This window comes from Dermochelys coriacea, chromosome 5 (genome assembly GCF_009764565.3).
Source record: "Dermochelys coriacea isolate rDerCor1 chromosome 5, rDerCor1.pri.v4, whole genome shotgun sequence".
NCBI lineage: Eukaryota > Metazoa > Chordata > Testudines > Dermochelyidae > Dermochelys > Dermochelys coriacea.
Window position 1 is genome coordinate 12,572,691 of NC_050072.1, and position 19,880 is coordinate 12,592,570.

Sequence of the window (19,880 nt, forward strand, 5' to 3'; positions counted from 1 at the left end):
TTTCCTCCTTGAGTCGCCTTAACGCTAATTAGCTATCTAGTGTCATAGGGGATTGTTCTGGGGACATTCTGTGGGGGCAGTCCCAAGGAATGAGGGTGGGGGGGTTGCAGCACCTTTGTACTTGTTTAGCCTCACCAAAAGAAGGCTGAGGGGAGATATGATTGCTCTCTGTAAATATATCAGAGGGATAAATACCAGAGAGGGAGAGGAATTATTTAAGTTCAGTACCAATGTGGACACAAGAACAAATGGATATAAACTGGCCATCAGGAAGTTTAGACTTGAAATTAGATGAAGGTTTGTGACCATCAGAGGAGTGAAGTTCTGGAACAGCCTTCCAAGGGAAGCAGTGAGGACAAAAGACCTATCTGGCTTCAAGATTAAACTCGATAAGGAAGAGATGGTATGATGGGATAACATGATTTTGGTAATTAATTGATCTTTAAATATTCATGGTAAATAGGCCTAATGGCCTGTGGTGGGATATTAGATGGGTGGGATCTGAGTTACCCAGGAAAGAATTTTCTGTAGTATTTGGCTGGTGAATCTTGCCCATATGCTCAGGGTTTAGCCGATCACCATATCTGGAAACGGGAAGGAATTTTCCTCCAGGGCAGATTGGAAGAGGCCCTGGAGGTTTTTCGCCTTCCTCTATAGCATGGGGCACGGGTCACTTGCTGGAGGATTCTCTGCTCCTTGAAGTCTTTAAACCACGATTTGAGGACTTCAATAGCTCAGACATCGGTGAGACGTTTTTCGCAGGAGTGCGTGAGTGAGATTCTGTGGCCTGCGTTGTGCAGGAGGTCGGACTAGATGATCAGAAAGGTCCTTTCTGACCTTAATCTCTATGAATCTACTCTAGCATGTAGTACCTAAGAGGCCTGGGGAAGTGCAAATACAATATAGAGTAATAGAGAGCCTGCTTTACCTTACACCAGGAGCCAGGGTTGCATCTGAACAGCCCCAGAACGTGGGACGTATAAAGGCAGCTTAGAGGTCAGGTCCTGGAACAGAGGTTTTGGGGTCAAACTCTTTATATGAGGACCGTCCGCCCAAATCCTTTTCCTTCCTCTGAGTGCCTGGTGTTTGTTGAACAGGAAAGAAAAGTAAAGGGCTCCCCAAGAGTAACAAACAATGAGAAAAGACAAACATTATTACTGAGCACTTCCTAGAATAACATCACGCTATCTTATATAACACATGTGCTATGAGCCACAGCTTCAGTTTATCTCACAGTCTAGCGATGTCCCAAGGATGGTGCCTGGGAGATTAAGCGGGGACCAGCTCACACCAATGAATTGAAACTGACAACTGCGAGCACAGACCCAGCTAAAAAAAAGTAAGAACATTCTTACATTAAAAATGTCTTGATCAGAATACGGTGCATGTGATTCATAGGCAGGGATGGGCATCTACAATATATATAAATAGAATACCCTCCTTTCAGTTAATGCAGAGCAAGAGCTTGTATTTCTACAGGGTAGGAAGCAAAGCCACAAAACTAGATGTGGTCTGTACTTCAACTACAAGCTGGTGGACTCGATGCAGGAATCCCTGGGCGAGATACTATGGTCTGTGTTCTTCTGACGAGATAATCACGATGGTCTTTTGTGGCCTTAAAATCTATGAAACTGGGTCTTTAATTCATGTGAAAGATATCTAAGCAGAGCTGGTTAGAATTTTACATCCAAAACAGAGAGCTGTCAGAGAATGCTGATTCATGGAACATGAAACCTTCAGCTAATCAAAGACGGGATCCTTCAGGAGCTTGTCAAAGATTTGACCATGCCACCGCAACATGCCTGCCAAAACCTCAGTTTTCCAGGGAATGCAACTCTGGGGGGACTTCTGATGCTTCCACTCTCCCTGCCATAGAGTTAGGAACCGGAAGCCCTGGGGTGGTCTACAAGATCAGCTCTTTTAGGGCAAATCCACCATGCAGACTGCCCCGGGCTAACAGCAACCATGACATTCACAAGAATGTAAAAAGAAAAGGAGTACTTGTGGCATCTTAGAGACTAACAAATTAGTTACATTACAAGAATGTAAGTTTCACTCAGCAGCTGTGGGGAGTGGATTTTGTGTCAGAAGCACCATGTGTCAGTGTTTCTTAAATAAATTTGTTTTTAAGATTTCCAGTTTGCAGGAAATGTTTAAAAAAAAACATTAAAATAATAGATTTATTCCCTTTGGAACTGAACCAAAGCAAAATTTCCTGTGAACTGCAAATCCTGCATTTTGGCCAGCTCTAGATCTAAGTTCATGGGGTTTTCACTGTCCTTTCTTGAGCTATTCACCCTTCTTAGATTCCCCTCTGGTACCCTCTTTCTACCTTTCACAGCTATGTATGTTTGCCTTATAAACTTCTCAAAAATGCCAACGTTCTACTATGCTAGATTCCTCCCACAGGCCAGGGGGTCCCGGTGAAAAAAATAACTTGAATTTCTCAAGTGACTAGGAAAAACCCAGTTCACAAAGTAAAGGTCATAAGTGTGCTAAGCACCTGGAGCAGAAGCACGTTACAGGATTGGGCTCACGGAATGCTGCTGAGAAGCAAATATGAGCCCAAAGCAGTTTCATACAGCCTTAGAATTTGGGGTTAGGGTGGGAAGTTTCAAAAGCCAAATCCATATATCGTAACTGGTTCTTATCACAGGACTTGACCAAAGCAAAGTCCTGGCTCCAATTCCCTCTTCAGGTTTGCGGGTGTTGGATGGTTCAGATTTTTGCAGCTGACTCCCCTCTCTGCTAAGAAGCCATCTACGCTGATGTGTGTATAGATTCATTAAAATGGACAAAGACATACCATAGAAATAAGTTCAGACTCCTCTGGATTCTTCTTTAGTGACCTAACAGGCAAAGTTGCACAATTAAATAATTGAATTTTAATGTGGAGTGGAAAAGTGTAGGCTTGATGAAAATGCAAAACAGCAGCAGGAAAGATGGGGTTTAGTAAGATACTTGGCAAGAAACCAATACTAAAGGTGGAGCAGGTGGCTACCTTCTAGCATTTCTTTCCAGTCTGCGGTGTAACATGAAATGGTAGGAGGAGTGCTCTAATTTGTTGCGTTATGATAGGAGCTGTTCTAGCTATATAAACTGGTGGGGCACTTGATCTACTATCTCTGGCTCGGCACACATTCTTTAATAGATAGTCAGATACTGCATAGCAACAGCTGCTTTGCTGGACTCAGCTGGAAGGTAAGAAGAGTTTGTTTTAATGCAGAACTTGAATTTCTTATGTATCTGTGCCTTTCCCCCCATGAATAGGAAAATACAGACAGTTAAAAAAACTCTTGAATGGAAGTAAATGAAAGTAAATAAAGCAGATTAGAATAAGTGAAACAGCACCCGGGGACTGCCTCAACCATATTCATTACCAGCACTTTTCTGCTAGGCACTGTAATTACATTTATTAACCCGACTGACTGTACCTTTGATACAAGCACCGCTTCTCTCTTATCTGTTCTGTTTACTGCCTTTTAATTTTGCAAATGAAAAATGACCAGTCAAAACGGTTCAGGATCAACTGTGATAGCAAAGCCAGAGATATTCTAATATTGGACAGATCTTTGCAAGTTGAACTATGGATGGATTTAATGAGTGTTTGATTGTCACAGTTGAGCTACATTTGAAATGAGTGTTTTAAGAAGGCATTTATCTATGAGCAATGTGCTGGAATTATGAATAGGCAGCAGGTTTAAAACAAAGGAAAGGATGTACAATTTCACACAATACACAGTCAACCTGTGGAACTCATTGTCAGGGGATGTTGTGAATGCCAAAACTATAACTGGGTTCAAAAAAAAAACTACATAAGTTCATGGAGGATAGGTCCATCAGTGGTTACTAGCCAAGATGGTCAGGGATGCAAACCTATGTGCTGAGTGTTCCTAGCCTCTGATTGCCGAAATCTGGGTGGGATTGACAGGGGATGTGTCACTGGATGATTGCTTGTTCTGTTCATTCGCTCTGAAGCAATTGGCACTGGCCACTGTCGGAAGACAGAATACTGGGCTAAATGGACCATTGGTCTGACCCAGTATGGCCGTTCTTATGGGAAATCACCAAACACCAATTTAACCATAAATTCCTTTATTAAATCCAAAGACCAAATGATACTTTATGCAGTAGCTCTAAATATACCTAAAACCCTAAAAATGAGCAGTCACTACACCCAATACAGTAACAGAGTATTCTTAAGTATGTGATCAGTATACTTACAAATAGGCCAGACCTTGGGCTGACCCTCTCATTCTGGTGTACTCCAGCTAGTACCAGGTTTCCCATGGCGCCACAGTGCCGGGCCCAGGCTCCAAAGGGGCCCTGCCCCCAGCCCGCTCTGCTTGGGCTGCAAGGCCCCCAAAGCTCCTCTCTGCCCCCCACCCACTGCTCTCTCCTGTGGGGGGAGATAGAAGCTTGGTCCTGCCGGCTTCTGGGGCTCCTGCTGCAGGGCAGGCTCCTCCTGCACCCACCGGCAGCCAAGCTCCCCCACCTCTTCTCCCGAGTGCGCCGCATTCCCACCCCTTCCCCTCCCTCCCAGCGCTTCCCCCACCGCCAAACAGCTGTTTGCCAGTGGTCCGGGAGGGGAGACAGGAGCGGGGCCACAGCGCGCTTGGGGGAAGAGGCAGAAAAGAGGCGGGGGCAGGGCCTTGGGGAAGGGGGTGGAATCGGGGCAGGGCGGAGCAAAGGCAGGGCCCCAGCACTCCCCCATCCCATTCCCCCACCCCCCGCCGTGAGCCACTCAGGGCAGGGGGCTGGGGTGTGGGCTGGGGTCATGGGGGTGCTCCCAGCCCCATGCCCTGACTCCTGCACCCTCTTCACACACCCCCCACGACCCCCGCCCTGACTCCTGCACCCCCCATACCCTGCCCCCCCACACCCCATGCCCTGATTCCTGCACCCCCCCACACACACACATCCCCACCCTGAACACCAAACAGGAGCTCCTGCACCCACTCACACACACACACACACACATACGCATCCCTTGCACCAAACAGGAGCTGCCCCAGGTAAGCACTCCACACCCCAACTTCCTGCTCCAGGCCTGAGCCCCCTCCTGCATCCTAACTCCTGGCCAGACCCTGCACCCCAACCCCCAGTCCACTCCTGCACCCTAACTCCCTCCCAGACCCTGCACCCCCTGCCCTGACTCCTACACACACACACACACACATTCCCACCTGCACCCCTTGCATCAAACAGGAGCTGCTACAGGTAAGCGCTCCACACCCCAACTTCCTGCTCCAGGCCTGACCCCCCCCTTCCACACCCTAACTCCTGGCCACACCCACACACCGATTTTTTTTTTACTTTTTTTTTTTATATAAAGCACTTTTATTCAAAGCACTTTGCGGTAGGTAACTAAAGGTACAAATAATATTTGGAAAGATCATTAAGTGGTCCACCGAGACCCCCCCCCAGTGATTTTCAGGTGGTCTGTGGAAAAATAAGTTAGACTAGAAAAAAAATCAAGCTATCTCACTCTATTTTCGTGTACTCGCTATTACTTGTAGGAGGAGGATGAAGAAAAAAAGAATGATAAACAGGGGCGGGGGGGAGCTAAGAGAGAATGTTCTTTTTCTCGGCTCCCAAGGAGGGGCCCCAAAAATGAAGCTGAGCCTAGGGCCCCACTAACTCTAAATCTACCACTGGGGCTGAGCCCTCCCCCACAGCTCCCCATGCCGCAGCCAGAGGATGACCCCCTCCCCCACCACCACTCCCTGAGCTCCACATGCAGCTGCTAGAACTGGGGCTGACCCCTCCCTTGCCCCAGCTCCTCACATCGCTACCAAGGGCTGAGGTTGGCCCCTAACCCCCCCCCTCCCCGCCCCGCCACAAGCTCCATTCTGGCTGGGTCTAGGGCTGACCCCTCAAGCCCTGCTGCCTGACACCTTGCATCGCCGCTCCCCACACACACATTGCTCCATGCCCCGCTATGGGACGGCACACTGGACTTTTTTGGTAAACTGGGCATTTGTTCATTTGCTCTTGCCAACTGATCAGCTGGCAAGAGCAAACAGGATAAATACCCATTTTTGTCAAAAAAGTCAGGATGGCCGGGACAGAACTTAAAAAGGGAACTGTCCCAGCCAAACGGGGATGTATTGTCACCCTATCTCCAGGCAAGTGGATCCTGAGGGAGTCTGGCCAGGGCAGGAGCAGACTTTGGCCTGCCTAATCATGCCACTCCCGAGAGGCTGGAGTGATTCCCCACCCTGGCACTGGACCAGCCCTGGCTGCGCTGCCAGCTCAGCCTGGCAGATACCGACACCTTCCAGCAGGGCCGGTGAATGTGGCCAGGGGGCAGGGTATGAGGTGTCTGGAGGTGTAAGGGGGGACTTCAGGGGGTAGGGGGTGGGAGGTCTGTGTGTTGGGATGCTGGGAAGTGGGGGATCTGAGTGGGGTGCTGTGTAGTTGTGATGGTGGGCTGTGGGGAAGTGAATTGGGCAGTAGTGGTGCGGCTGTGTGTGGGGGGGTGCTGGGCGGGGGGGGGGGTGCAAGCTGCTGTGCATTTGTGGTGGAGGGTCTGTGTGTGGGGCTCCTGGGCATAGCAGTTCCGGGAGACACTGGGCATAGGGAATCGGGGGCTGTGTGGCACAACCTGGGCCCACCCCCGAGAGGAAGGGGCACGCTGGCAGCAGAGGGCTGGGCTGGCCAGTGTGCATCTGACAACTACCAGTTTGAATACAGTGCTCTTGCACTGGACTGGGTGGAGCAGGGCCGGCCCTACCATGCTATGCCCCATTGCCCCTGGCTGGTCCCTTGCTCTGGGGACCAGCCTCCCCACGCCATGCTCCTTTGCCCCCATGGGGGCCCACAAATATGTTTGGGGCTGGGCCCACAAAAGGTTAATCTGGCCCTGAGTCTTCAGCATAATCAGGTAGGGTCTGACCAAGAACTTTCAGATTCATGGCTCTCTTTATACTCTTCAGCTAACTTGACAGCTTTAACAAAAACCCAGTTTGAGGCAGTTTATCCTTGTCACTTTCCTTCCTCCAAGCTTCCCTTTCTTGTCTTCTCCCCACATCCTTGCTTGCCAGCAGAACAGTGGAAAAATTTGGGCTTGTTTCTTTGAAGACAATTTTCCTTTGTCTTGTTGGTGCAGCTCTTTGTTAGTTTTGGAATCATACATTTTCCCCACATTACAAGTTACATTACTTGTTATTCTCACGACCTTCTTTTATTTGATTTTTGAGGCCCTCTCTGTATTAGCCACAATCCATAAAGCAAATACATTATTTTCTTAACCAAACTTATGCTAACACTAATTGTTTAATTTCATAATTATCCTACATTCACCACCTTAAAACCCTACATACTACATGGGCTTTACTACATTAAGCATTTTAAACATACATCTATAATTTTGAAACATCTTGTACAACTAATAAACTTGACAATACAAAATCAAAACTACAATTGCCACAATCACGCTGATAATTATCAAAGCTCTGAATGACAATCTTCACCGTGACAAAAAGAAAAGGAGTACTTGTGGCACCTTAGAGACTAACAAATTTATTTGAGCATAAGCTTTTGTGAGCTACAGCTCACTTCATCGGATGCTGTAGCTCATGAAAGCTTATGCTCAAATAAAGTTGTTAGTCTCTAAGGTGCCACAAGTACTCCTTTTCTTTTTGCGAATCTTCATCATGGATGTAATTCCACTTTGTACCCGTGTTCCCACCAGGTGGTGCTAGTTAACTGCCGAATTCTCTGTGCCTGTCTATTAAGCTTTTAAAATCCAGGTTCAAGTGATGATAGAATGCCCAAATTTGAGTATTGCTTTTCAAGCATCCTCCTGTCATCTGAATTCAGCCCATCATTCAGTTACATTATGGAAAATGGGTATGGGATGTAAAGTCTTTCCATGTATCACTGCAATGAATTTTGGTGGGGTACAAAACATTGGCCAATCAGAATAACATTTTTTGGATCCAGCCACCAAAAGTGGCTATTGCCAGCTACCAAGCAATATTTACCATTCCCACCATAAGCAGTTTTTATTTCACCAGTTCCCCAGCATCTCAACTATACTGTGCAGTTTGGAGATTGCTCCCGCAGAGTTAACTCACACGCCAGCAGCTCTGTCTGTAAGACATTACATGGGCGTATATGGGTGTCTTCCAGGTATAAGCAACAGGAAAAGTCCAGGGCTTTCCAGATCTTGTCCTTCTTTGCAACAGTATTTGAGGAGGAGAAACAAACTCTTTTCACCTTTATTAGTTGCCGTATCTTCCAGTACTTTGAGAGGTTTAACAGGGGGTTGAATGACCTGATCTGCAATTACTGGGATGGATAGCATAGGTGGGATAAGGAGTCCTGTATTCTTTTCATGATATTGGAGCCTGGAGAGGTTTTGTTGTTATAGTTTTACACCAGTCAGCCTCATCACATTTTCAGTTTCTCTGGGGTTATACAAGAGGGCATTTACCTTATTCCATATCAGTGAGAGTGGCCTTGATTTTGGCTCATACATTCTCTCCAGGCATAGAACAGGGTATGGCCCTGCACATTGCCCCGCTTTGATAACCTTAATTGGTTTGGTTAACTTGTTCGTTGACTTTGTGCTGTACTGCCTTAAACAAACTGCATATTATATACATTCAAAAGTTATTGATTAATGAGTTCTTTCCTGTGCTCATTCACTGGGCTCAGGATGTCCCGCCGTTGGAATGCTTGGTCATGTTCCCACAAGGACTCAATGTCTGCCTGGTTTCCGATTGATGCTCTGGCTCCAAACCACCTGCTACATCACTGGCAGATAGGCTCCATTGGCTTTGCCTTTGAATTGATTTGGGTGCCTTTACTTCTGCATTTGTGTCGACAAAGTCTTCCCAATAGTCCTTTATCATTTTGTCATACAATTAGCCAAGCTCCAGCAGACAGAATCCTTTTGGCAAAGGCAATGAAATCAAATTAAACAACACAGGTACATGTCTACACTGAACATCATTGAATAGCTCTTCTTTAAGGGGACTTAATACCAATCCATTACTGGGTCCTGCCTCTACCCTGAAGTTTTTCTTTTCAATGTACTTTTGTGCCACTCTTATTTCTACCCTTCATGATCTCCAGAAGGGTACATATTGATTAAGCCCTTGTTTGCATAAACTTTTACAGGAAACACAAACTCTGTATAATGCCCCTCAGGCCTAGCATACCCATATGAAATATTCAAGGTACAGTTCCCTAAATAGGGATTGATGCGGTGCCTGTCAATTCTTACACAAGTATCATGATTTTGCTTTTTCTTAGACCACTTACAGAATTGAATGTGATATTCAGAGGCATTGTCTATTTCACCCCACAACTGACCAGGGCTTCTGGCTCTCACCTCAGTGATAGAGATTTCCTCATATCTCCAAACTTAGATTGTTACTTCTGTGTTTATTGAGTTGCATTTTCCCTGTACCACAGTGGTAGACTTCTTATGTGCAATGACACCAGCTTCTCCATACACTGACAGTAGTCTGAAAAATCCAACCCACTTTTTGGTGTTTCCTTTATGGGAACCTTTGTGCAACTTTCACTGAGTAGCAGGAGCCATCGATCCTTGCTTTTAGGTCCTGCTTTTTTTGTACCAAATAAATGGCAGGGCTGAGTTTTTGTATTATATAGTATGGGCCTCCCCACCCAGATGCCAAAAATAGGGGGTTGTCTGGGCTCAGCTGCACCATCACTCTGTCCCCAACTTGCCAATCTACATTTTGGGCTTGTTTGTTAAAGTATGCCCTCATTTTGGCATGATCCTGCCCCTGCTGCTGTGCAATAGACACTTACATGTCTCATAAATTTTCTCCCAGCAGTCTTACCAGCTAAGCTGTGACCAACCCTTCCTTCATTAGGTTTGGCAATAGGGACGGCAAACAAATATTCTGGGAGTCTCATCTCTCCGCCCATCATGGCAATAAAAGGAGTGACACCGGCTGGTTTACTTTGGCTTCCCCCTTAAATCCATAAGAATCAAAGGCCACTTTTCATCCAAGTCTTTGCCTGATTCACACACCACGTTGTTTTGCTTGTTCTGTTTGTCCTTTCCACCAAGCCAGAAGCCTAGGGCTGATAGGGTATGTGACATTTTTGCTCTTTTCCCAGAATGATGAAAGCACCTTTCATTACCTTCCCTGTGAAAGTTGTTCCTCGAGCACTGTCTACGCCCTGGGGCATTCCCACCTAGAAAAGACATTCTACAGTCTTGCTGTAACAGGTGCAGTGGCTTTTCAAGTAGGCAAGGCTTCTATCCATTTAGTAAAGGCATCAGCAATCACAGGCTATGGCTACACTACAGCGCTTACAGCTGTGCCACTGTAGCACTGCCCCTCCAGATGCTCTAAGCCAACAAAAGATAACGCTTCTGCCAGCATAGTGCTGTCCACACCAACACTTAGGTCAATGTAACTTACATCGCTCGGGAGGGGCTCATTCACACTCCTGAGTGACATAGCTTATACCGACTTAAGCTGCTGTGTGTACATAGCCACAAGTAAATATTGGTTGCCTCTTCTTGGAATTGGTAACTCCCCTGCATAGTCAATTGGCAATCTTTCTAAGGACCCCCTGCAGTGCTGGGCCTGGCTGAATCCACGTTTTGTTTTCCCTGGTGGATTGTTTTTAGCACAAACCATGAAGTTTTACATTTGTTTTACTATTGGGCCACCAGGCCACCTTACTTAGTCGCTGATAAGTGGCATCGGCATTTTGGTGGGCCCCTGATGGCACATCAAGCACCAGTCTTAACATTTCCCTTTTAAGGGGAATCCAAACCGAGTCATGTAAATCATCCCCTTCACTAAGCAACAAGTTTCCCCTGGCAAGGAGCCATTTACCCTTCAGCTGGTTTAGCTCCCCGTGTGTTACTTTGGGTGTAAAAGCAGATAGCCCTGGATCAGACTCTTGCAGTGTTACTAAATCACTGTTTTCTGCTTGCGCTCAGGTGGTAACCGCAAGGACTGGATAATTAGGGGCTGGACCCACCCAAACAGCAAATCCTGGGCTTAATTTGTGCCAGGGCTGAGCCCTGGCACCTCTCAGCTTGGCAGGTCATAGCCCTCGCACCTCTGGGCTTGCGGCGTCAGTTATGAAAGCAAAAGAATTGCTTGGGCCCAGCCCCTAATTGCTTGAGCCCCCGCCCTTCTTTCATTAGGAATTAAGCATTGAGCAAATCCTGTGAGTGGGTCCCTTTTTGGTGATATAGGGCGAGGGGTCAGCCTAACATAAGCCACTCAGATTGCAGGCCTTCAGAAGTTAGATTCTGTACTGCACTTGGGATAAAAGGGTGAGGGGTCCCCTCTTGAGAGGGAATTCCTCCAGGACACGCCTCTGGAGCACCATCAATTAACAGTCCCACCCTGGCAAAGGTGAGGGTGGTTTAAGAGGACAGACAGCAGATTGCTGCTCTCAGCAGCCAGCGGTTGTGTTAAACTAGGACTAGGCACTGTACTGTCATTACAGTTTTACGTGTCCCAACCCATCCGACATCTGAAACGTGTCCCGGCCCACCACACAGCCAATACGTGTTTTTCACCGAGGCTCCACTGCTTTTCAACTCCTTTCAGTACTCTGGAAGCATAAGCAATAGGTTTTCCTCTGCCGTGATAGCCTTGAGTTAACACAGCTGAAATGGCTGGGTCCCTGGTTGCTATAAATAGTCCAAAAGGTTTTGTATAATTTGGGACTGGAGTCCAAACCTCTTTGAAATAATACACTACCTGGATATGCTGGAGGTTCCATTCCCACTCTACCTTCTTCCGCTGCAGGGGGGATTGGGGAGTGTGCCACCGTGGCTGAGGTAGTCAGGGGCAAAGTCCCAACAAAAGCTTCTCATGCCAAGTGCTGTTTCTGAGGTAGGGAGGGGCAGCTCCAAAATCACTTTAATATTTTGTTTGTCTGGAGCTTGCTGACTGGGTTGCAGGGTTAGTCCCAGGAAGGAAACCTCTTGTTTCACTAGCTGGGCCTTTTTCTGGGTTTAGCTTGAGTCCAGCTTTCATCGAAACCTTAAACAGGGCTTCCAATACTTTTAAATGGCTTTCCCTGTCAGTAAGATGCACCAGACTATTGTCTACAAATTGCACAACGTTTTCTTCATAGGTTTAACACTAATTAATTGAAGTTGTTTTCTATCTAGGGCATTTTAATCTTTTCTACTATTGCTTTAGTTTCAATACAGTTATTCTTTTTCACTTACAAAACACCACCATACAGATTTTTCGCTCCCTAATAACATTTACTTTACACCATAGTAATCATAATTTTTAGATATGATTTTTCATGGTTAAGCACCATTTATTTATATTTACTGATCTTTCTTGGCGCGGGGTTGTGGTTCCAAAGCACACAGTAATCTGAAAAAGAAAGCACAACCTACCATGGCTCCTCTTTGGAGCCCTCATAGGATTTTAATTAAGTAGCATGTTTTGTTTACATTCCTTTTATCCCTGCATATGCCATGGGGAAATGAACATTCCTCCATAATTTACCATGCACTTTTTATTTGCTACAACATTATAATAGCCATATCAATTTTCACATGAAGTATAACCATTTATTTTGTGCTCACAGAATTTCCATAAAAAGAAAAGGAGTACTTGTGGCACCTTAGAGACTAACAAATTTATTAGAGTATAAGCTTTCGTGAGCTACAGCTCACTTCACGAAAGCTTATACTCTAAAAAATTTGTTAGTCTCTAAGGTGCCACAAGTCCTCCTTTTCTTTTTACGGAAAAGACTAACACGGCTGCTACTCTGAAACCTGTCAGAATTTCCATGCACCATTATCAACTGTCTGATTGTCTGATTACTCAGAGCCACCTTAAGGCCCAGTGTTCCTAACTGCATCTCTAATGTACCTCACCCCGCCATTGCTCCAGAGGGGCACTGTCATTTTAATTTCTCATTCTTCTCCAGCAGCTCTGAGCTGCTGTTTTATTACTGAAAAAGGATCCAGAGTCTCTCCCCGCTCTCCTGGGTCTGGCTGCCCCTGCCACCACAGCCACGACCAGGACACTGAACTTTATAAAAACACTGAGATACCCAAAGGATTAAATGCTAAATAACAAAGCCAAACAACACTAGCTAGCTGTGTTTGGCAAAATGTGTCTATCATTGTTGCAACTTTGAATGAACAATTCAAATGGATTTTTAGTGGCATTTTTAAAAAGCCAGTTCATTTTAAACATACAAAATAGGGTTTTACAAACCAGAAGTGGTTTTTTAGGTCAGTAAACCCTTACCTAATTACACAAATAGAGTTTTAATTAAAAAAAAATCTTTTCTTAACGTCCCTGGCACTGGTCTAATTATTTTTACACAGTTGTACCCAGATTACACGCCTCAGTCAAGTTTCAATGGAAAACCCTGATTTCCTTTTAGTGACTTTGATTTAATCATTCATAGTGAAATTATTCAAATCAGACTGTCTCTCTGCCTGCAGCTGTCATTTATAATTGTTTATTTTCTGGAGATTCCTTTTAGAAAAGGCCCAATTTTTCTTCAGAACAGCTGTAAAGATTCCTGGGGACAAAAGCATAGTGGGTGGTAGTCGCCAGCCCTTGACCCCTTCCCTCCTGTATAATTTGTTTGACTGCCAGGGCTCTACCTGGCATGAGTGAACTAAGTGGTACTGCCATAACTGGGTTTTATTATCAAACCAAGCATTCTCTTCTTAAACACTTTCACTCTACCATTTCCACAACACCCTCCAAACTCTGTAGCGTTAATTTGTGCAAAAGCTCCTTTTAATTCCTCACTCTCTTTCCTTCAATCACTTACTTATCTCCCAAAGAGACATACATTCACCAGCCGATTTCTCTCAGTGGCGCAAAACTTATTTCTAGGCTTTTTTGCACTCCTACGTCAAGGTGGTGCTCTTTGCCCAGACAGACTTAGCCACCGTGTACAGTGCCTGAAACACAGCTGCCTTAGTCTGTGCTTTCTTTACCTTCAGATTGCTTAAGAAGGTAGTATTGATATTTGTCTCCAAGGTCACCCAAGGGTCTTATTCTTTAAAATTTCAGCGGCATTTAATGGCCCACTGTCATGCTTTGCCAATAACGTATCTATTTACAGCATAGAATCATAGAATATCAGGGTTGGAAGGGACCTCAGGAGGTCATCTAGTCCAACCCCCTGCTCAAAGCAGGACCAATCCCCAACTAAATCATCCCAGCCAGGGCTTTGTCAAGCCTGACTTTAAAAACTTCTAAGGAAGAAGATTCCACCACCTCCCTAGGTAACCCATTCCAGTGTTTCACCACCCTCTTCGTGAAAAAGTTTTTCCTAATATCCACTAAACCTCCCCCACTGCAACTTGAGACCATTACTCCTGGTTTTGTCATCTGCTACCACTGAGAACAGTCGAGATCCATCCTCTTTGGAACCCCCTTTCAGGTAGTTGAAAGCAGCTATCAAAACCGCCCTCATTCTTCTCTTCCGCAGACTAAACAATCCCAGTTCCCTCAGCCTCTCCTCATAAGTCATGTGCTCCAGCTGCCTAATCATTTTTGTTGCCCTCCGCTGGATGCTTTCCAATTTTTTCACATCCTTCTTGTAGTGTGGGGCCCAAAACTGGACACAGTACTCCAGATGAGGCCTCACTAATGTCGAATAGAGGGGAACAATCACGTCCCTCGATCTGCTGGCAATGCCACTACTTATACATCCCAAAATGCCATTGGTCTTCTTGGCAACAAGGGTACACTGTTGACTCATATCCAGCTTCTCGTCCACTGTAACCCCTACGTCCTTTTCTGCAGAATTGGTCCCTAGTCTGGAGCAATGCATGGGATTCTTCCATCCTAAGTGCAGGACTCTGCACTTGTCCTTGATGAACCTCATCAGATTTCTTTTGGCCCAATCCTCCAATTTGTCTAAGTCCCTCTGTATCCTATCCCTATCCTCCAGTGTATCTACCTCTCCTCCCAGTTTAGTGCCATCTGCAATCTTGCTGAGGGTGCAATCCATGCCATCCTCCAGATCATTAATGGAGATATTGAACAAAACCGGCCCGAGGACCGACCCTTGGGGCACTCCGCTTGATACCGCATGCCAGCTAGACATGGAGCCATTGATCACTACCCGTTGAGCCCCACAATCTAGCCAACTTTCTATACACCTTATAGGCCATTCATCCAGCCCATACTTCTTTAACTTGCTGGCAAGAATACTGTGGGAGACCGTGTCAAAAGCTTTGCTAAAGTCCAGGAATAACACGTCCACTGCTTCATCCACAGAGCCAGTTATCTCGTCATAGAAGGCAATTAGATTAGTCAGGCATGACTTGCCCTTGGTGAATCCATGCTGACTGTTCCTGCTCACTTTCCTCTCCTTTAAGTGCTTCAGAATTGATTCCTTGAGGACCTGCTCCATGATTTTTCCAGGGACTGAGGTGAGGCTGACTGGCCTGTAGTTCCCCGGATCCTCCTCCTTCCCTTTTTTAAAGATGGGCCTTACATTAGCCTTTTTCCCAGAATTCACCAGGCCTTTGCAGGGGTCTGTCAGGAATTTCTTTATGGCATTCAGCAGACCTTGGTCATTCTCTGTCAGGGATTCTTTTACTGTGGTATCCAAAGTACCTCCCTCGGTTCCCCTGGTGTTACTGAATTTCTCTTGAGGAGAGAATTGTATACTGGCCTCTGAGGATAGATTGCTACCCCTTCACTCTGGGAGTTTACAGCAACTGAAATTCATTTCTGCGGTCCCTTCATGGGTCACCAAAATGTTGGAATAATGAATAATAATATTAGAAATCACCAAACACTAATTTAACCATAAATTCCTTCATTAAATCCAAAGCCCAAATGGTACTTTATGCAGTTGCTGTAAACATGTCAGCCTAAAAATAAGCAGTCACCACACCCAATATAGAAACAGAGTATTCTTAAATTTGTGAGCAGTCTACTTACAAATAGGCCAAACCTAGGGATGACCATCTCATTTTGGCATCTTTCAGTATGATCAGGTAGGGTCTGACCAAGAACCTATAGTTTCATGTCTGTCTTTATATTCTTCTGCTAACTTGTTAGTTTTAGCAAAAACCCAGTTTGAAGCACTTTATCTTTGCTCTTTCCTTCCTCCAAGGCCTTCCTTTCTTATTTCTCTCCCCATCCTTGCTTGCCAGCAGAACAGGCTTGTTTCTTTGGGCTTGTTTCTTTTAAGACAATTTCCCTTTGTCTTGTTACTGCAGCTCTTTATTTTATTAGTTAGTTTTAGAATCATACATAAGAATGGCCATACTGGGTCAGACCAAAGGTCCATCCAGCCCAGTATCCTGTCTACCGACAGTGGCCAATGCCAATTGCCCCAGAGGGAATGAACTTAACAGTTAATGATCAAGTGATCTCTCTCCTGCCATCCATCTCCACCCTCTTACAAACAGAGGCTAGGGACACCATTCCTTACCCATCCTGGCTAATAGCCATTAATGGACTTAACCTCCATGAATTTATCCAGTTCTCTTTTAGACCCTGTTATACTCCTATACATCCTTCTCACACTACAAGTAACATTAATTATTATTCTCACAGCCTTCTTTTACTTGCTGGTTGGGGCCTTCTTCCTACTAGCCACAAACGATAAACCAAATATGTTATTTTTTTAACCAAACGTAAGCTAACTCTACTTTTCTAATTGCACATTTACCCTACACAGTGGAGCATGTCTAGCAAGCATAATAAATGCATTAGAAGCTTGCCAACATTTGGGATTGTGTGTGCGCATGCACGCATGCACATCACAAAATATGCATTTTGTACTTAATATTGAGCAACATGAACTTAGATATATGGGAACAGATCTTAATCAATGTCAATGGAGCCACATTTATTTACGCCAGCTCAAAATCTTTCACAATAACAATCCTGAAGGAAGTGAGATATAATGAATGTAACTGCATGCTGGAATCTACTGGAATAAAGAAGGACCACCTGGGGCTTTAAATCCTCTTAAAATTATACAGAAACTTGAAAATCCTCAGGGTCACATTGGCAACAAGAGAAATTCTAGTGTAGAGAAGAGAATACCTGGTTCCTTTTCTATCTGCAGATCAGTAGGCAAAGATCAACTCCCTCCTCCCCCCAAAACGCACAGAGAGAAGTTGGAAATCAGCATTATCTGTGAGTATTGAGCTAATAATTCTAATGACAGTGTCTGGTCCTTTATCAGCTACAAGTAGAGCTTGTACTCGTGCATTATAATGTATATTTTCTAATGAATGGATTACTAGATGTACCATTTTATTTCAATATGTGAAGTAATATTTACAGCCCATGCCAGATGTTCCAGGATTCAAACCCCACCATCCACTTCACCTCTCTTCAGCTTTAGTAGGTCACTCCTGTAGGTGTGGTGGCAGCAGAATGCTATGGTTGCAATGTACAGCAGAATGGAATTGACTTGATTTGGGGAGAGGATAAACTTATGCAATACCCAGAGCTCCATTTTAGACATATTGGTTCTGGATAGATGAGAGAGAACAATCAATTGGCTTCTCATTCACTGCAGAAGAATCACTTCCATAGCTTTATTTTTGTACATCAGAAATTCATGTAGGTTTTTTTTCTTTCAATAGGGCTATTTCGTTATAACTATGAAATATTTTAACTAAACTGTATTGTTCTTCTAAAGGCTATAATTTACTTAGGGCTACAGTAAGATATTTTATCTGACAGCTCAAAATTCTCAAGGCAAGGGGAGTCAAAAAAAAGCAGTTGGAATCTTTGGATAATGTTAGTAATGCACCCACTTTGTGTAAATCAGCAGTAAATAGAGTAACTCTGTGATGTGACAGGTCAGAATTTGGTCAAATAAATTCCTTGCATCCTGATCACTTTCTACATGCAGTTCTTGGGTGTTTATCTCTCACTCTTGAGCTGTATAAAATAGGAGTTGGAGCAGACCCATACATGGAGTTGTATTTTGTTCCAAATGAAACTCCCACAAAATAAGGAATATTCCTTAGCTCATCTACTTTTATTGTAGGTTCTATAGATCAACCAGCAGATTTTTTTTAAATGATTTCATATCAAACCAGTAGGGAGCACATGTTATAAATTATCATTGTAAATCCATAGAGACCAATGGAGTTACTCTGGATTTACAGTGGCATAATCAAGAACAGAATTTAACCCTTCACGAGAATCTTAGAACAAAAAAAAAACATTTTTTTTAGGATCATGAAACTCAGAGAGAAACAAAAGGAATTGAAGCCAATTATTGCAGTCACATGTCACTGCAGAATTGTCCCCTGATGTACATTTTCCAGTTCCTCCTCACCTCCAATTTAAAATACTCTTTAGAAGAATGGAAATCAATGTTAATTTTACTTTAATAGCATATTTATTTATTAAAGGACGACCTGCTGGCCTGAGTAACTACCATGAATTCAAAAGACTTACTCCAACTTTACTCCCACATAACCTACATCAGAATGTGGCCCTGTGAGCACATTTTTCAATGTAAGATTTCATGTTATTGCCTTATAGTATCTTAGACTGCAATGAAAACCTCTGTAAGTCTGCAGTTTCATTAAAAACATTCAAAAACCTTCTCTGTCAGACTCAATTTTTCAATGGGTCAGATCTCACTTCAGCTTTCCTTTGAGCACAAGATGGAGTAAACTTGCAGGTTGTACAGAGTATTCTATCCTTTTGGGTAAGGGCAGGGTTGGGGTAGGAGAGATACTCATCATGTTCTTTATTAATATATTTGTTTATAACAATATAAAGACCAAATCATACAAGACTTTTGGGCAAAATAAGGTGATTTTCCTACCCTCCAGCAGCAAGCATACTGCTAATATCATGGCAAGAAAGCCAGGATACATTACATAGCTAATTTGATACATGAGCCATTCCATACAAGAATAAGCCAGTAATTTGGAATCCAGGCTGTGATCCTGCATCATTTAAATCAATGAAAACAGGCTTTGGCCCTTAATAATCCCATGACCCTTCCTGAGATTAATCATGAACTCTGCCTATTACATGCCATGCTGCTGTGGGCATGTTTCCTACTGATTTCCTTATGCTTACCCTTTATCACACATGACACGCTAGGAGGAATGAATGGATGTTCTCTGAGCCATATTTGTGAATCTCCCGGAGGCCACTCTCGGCTGATACGTCTCTTGATGGACGCAGGCCTAACGAATCTGAGTGAAAGCATGACCTCTGGCCAGCACACTCTCCAGACTTCCCTGCAAAAGTGCCGCTTTTGGATATGCTGGAAGAACAGATAGGCATAGCTTTAATGCCGCTTCTTCTGAGGATGAAGTTCAGGCCAGGACAGTGGAGGGACGCATCCAAACAAATGTCACACTCTCCTCTCAAAAAGAAAAGGAGTACTTGTGGCACCTTAGAGACTAACAAATTTATTTGAGCATAAGCTTTTGTGAGCTACAGCTCACTTCATTGGATGCATTTGGTGGAAAATACAGTGGGGAGATTTATATACACACACAGAGAACATGAAACAATGGGTTTTATCATACACACTGTAAGGAGAGTGATCACTTAAGATGAGCCATCACCAGCAGCAGGGGGAGGGAAAAGGAGGAAAACCTTTCATGGTGACAAGCAAGATAGGCTATTTCCAGCAGTTAATAAGAACATCTGAGGAACAATGGGGGGTGGGGTGGGGTGGGGTGGGGGGGGAGAAATAACATGGGGAAATAGTTTTACTTTGTGTAATGACTCATCCAATCCCAGTCTCTATTCAAGCCTAAGTTAATTGTATCCAGTTTGCAAATTAATTCCAATTCAGCAGTCTGTCATTGGAGTCTGTTTTTGAAGTTTTTGTGTTGAAGGATAGCCACCCTCAGGTCTGTAATCAAGTGACCGGAGAGATTGAAGTGTTCTCCGACTGGTTTTTGAATGTTA

At 44.4% G+C, this 19,880-nt stretch overlaps 1 protein-coding gene across 1 annotated transcript in view; it reads left to right on the forward strand.

Annotated features, from left to right (window-relative positions):
* Positions 1-1,195: 1,195 nt before the first annotated feature.
* Positions 1,196-19,880, forward strand: part of LOC119855709 (urea transporter 2-like) — a 43,166-nt gene continuing 24,481 nt past the window's right edge. The window contains exon 1 of the mRNA XM_043515025.1: positions 1,196-1,339. The gene's annotated coding sequence lies outside the window, so the exon portion shown is untranslated. The remainder of the gene's footprint in view (positions 1,340-19,880) is intronic.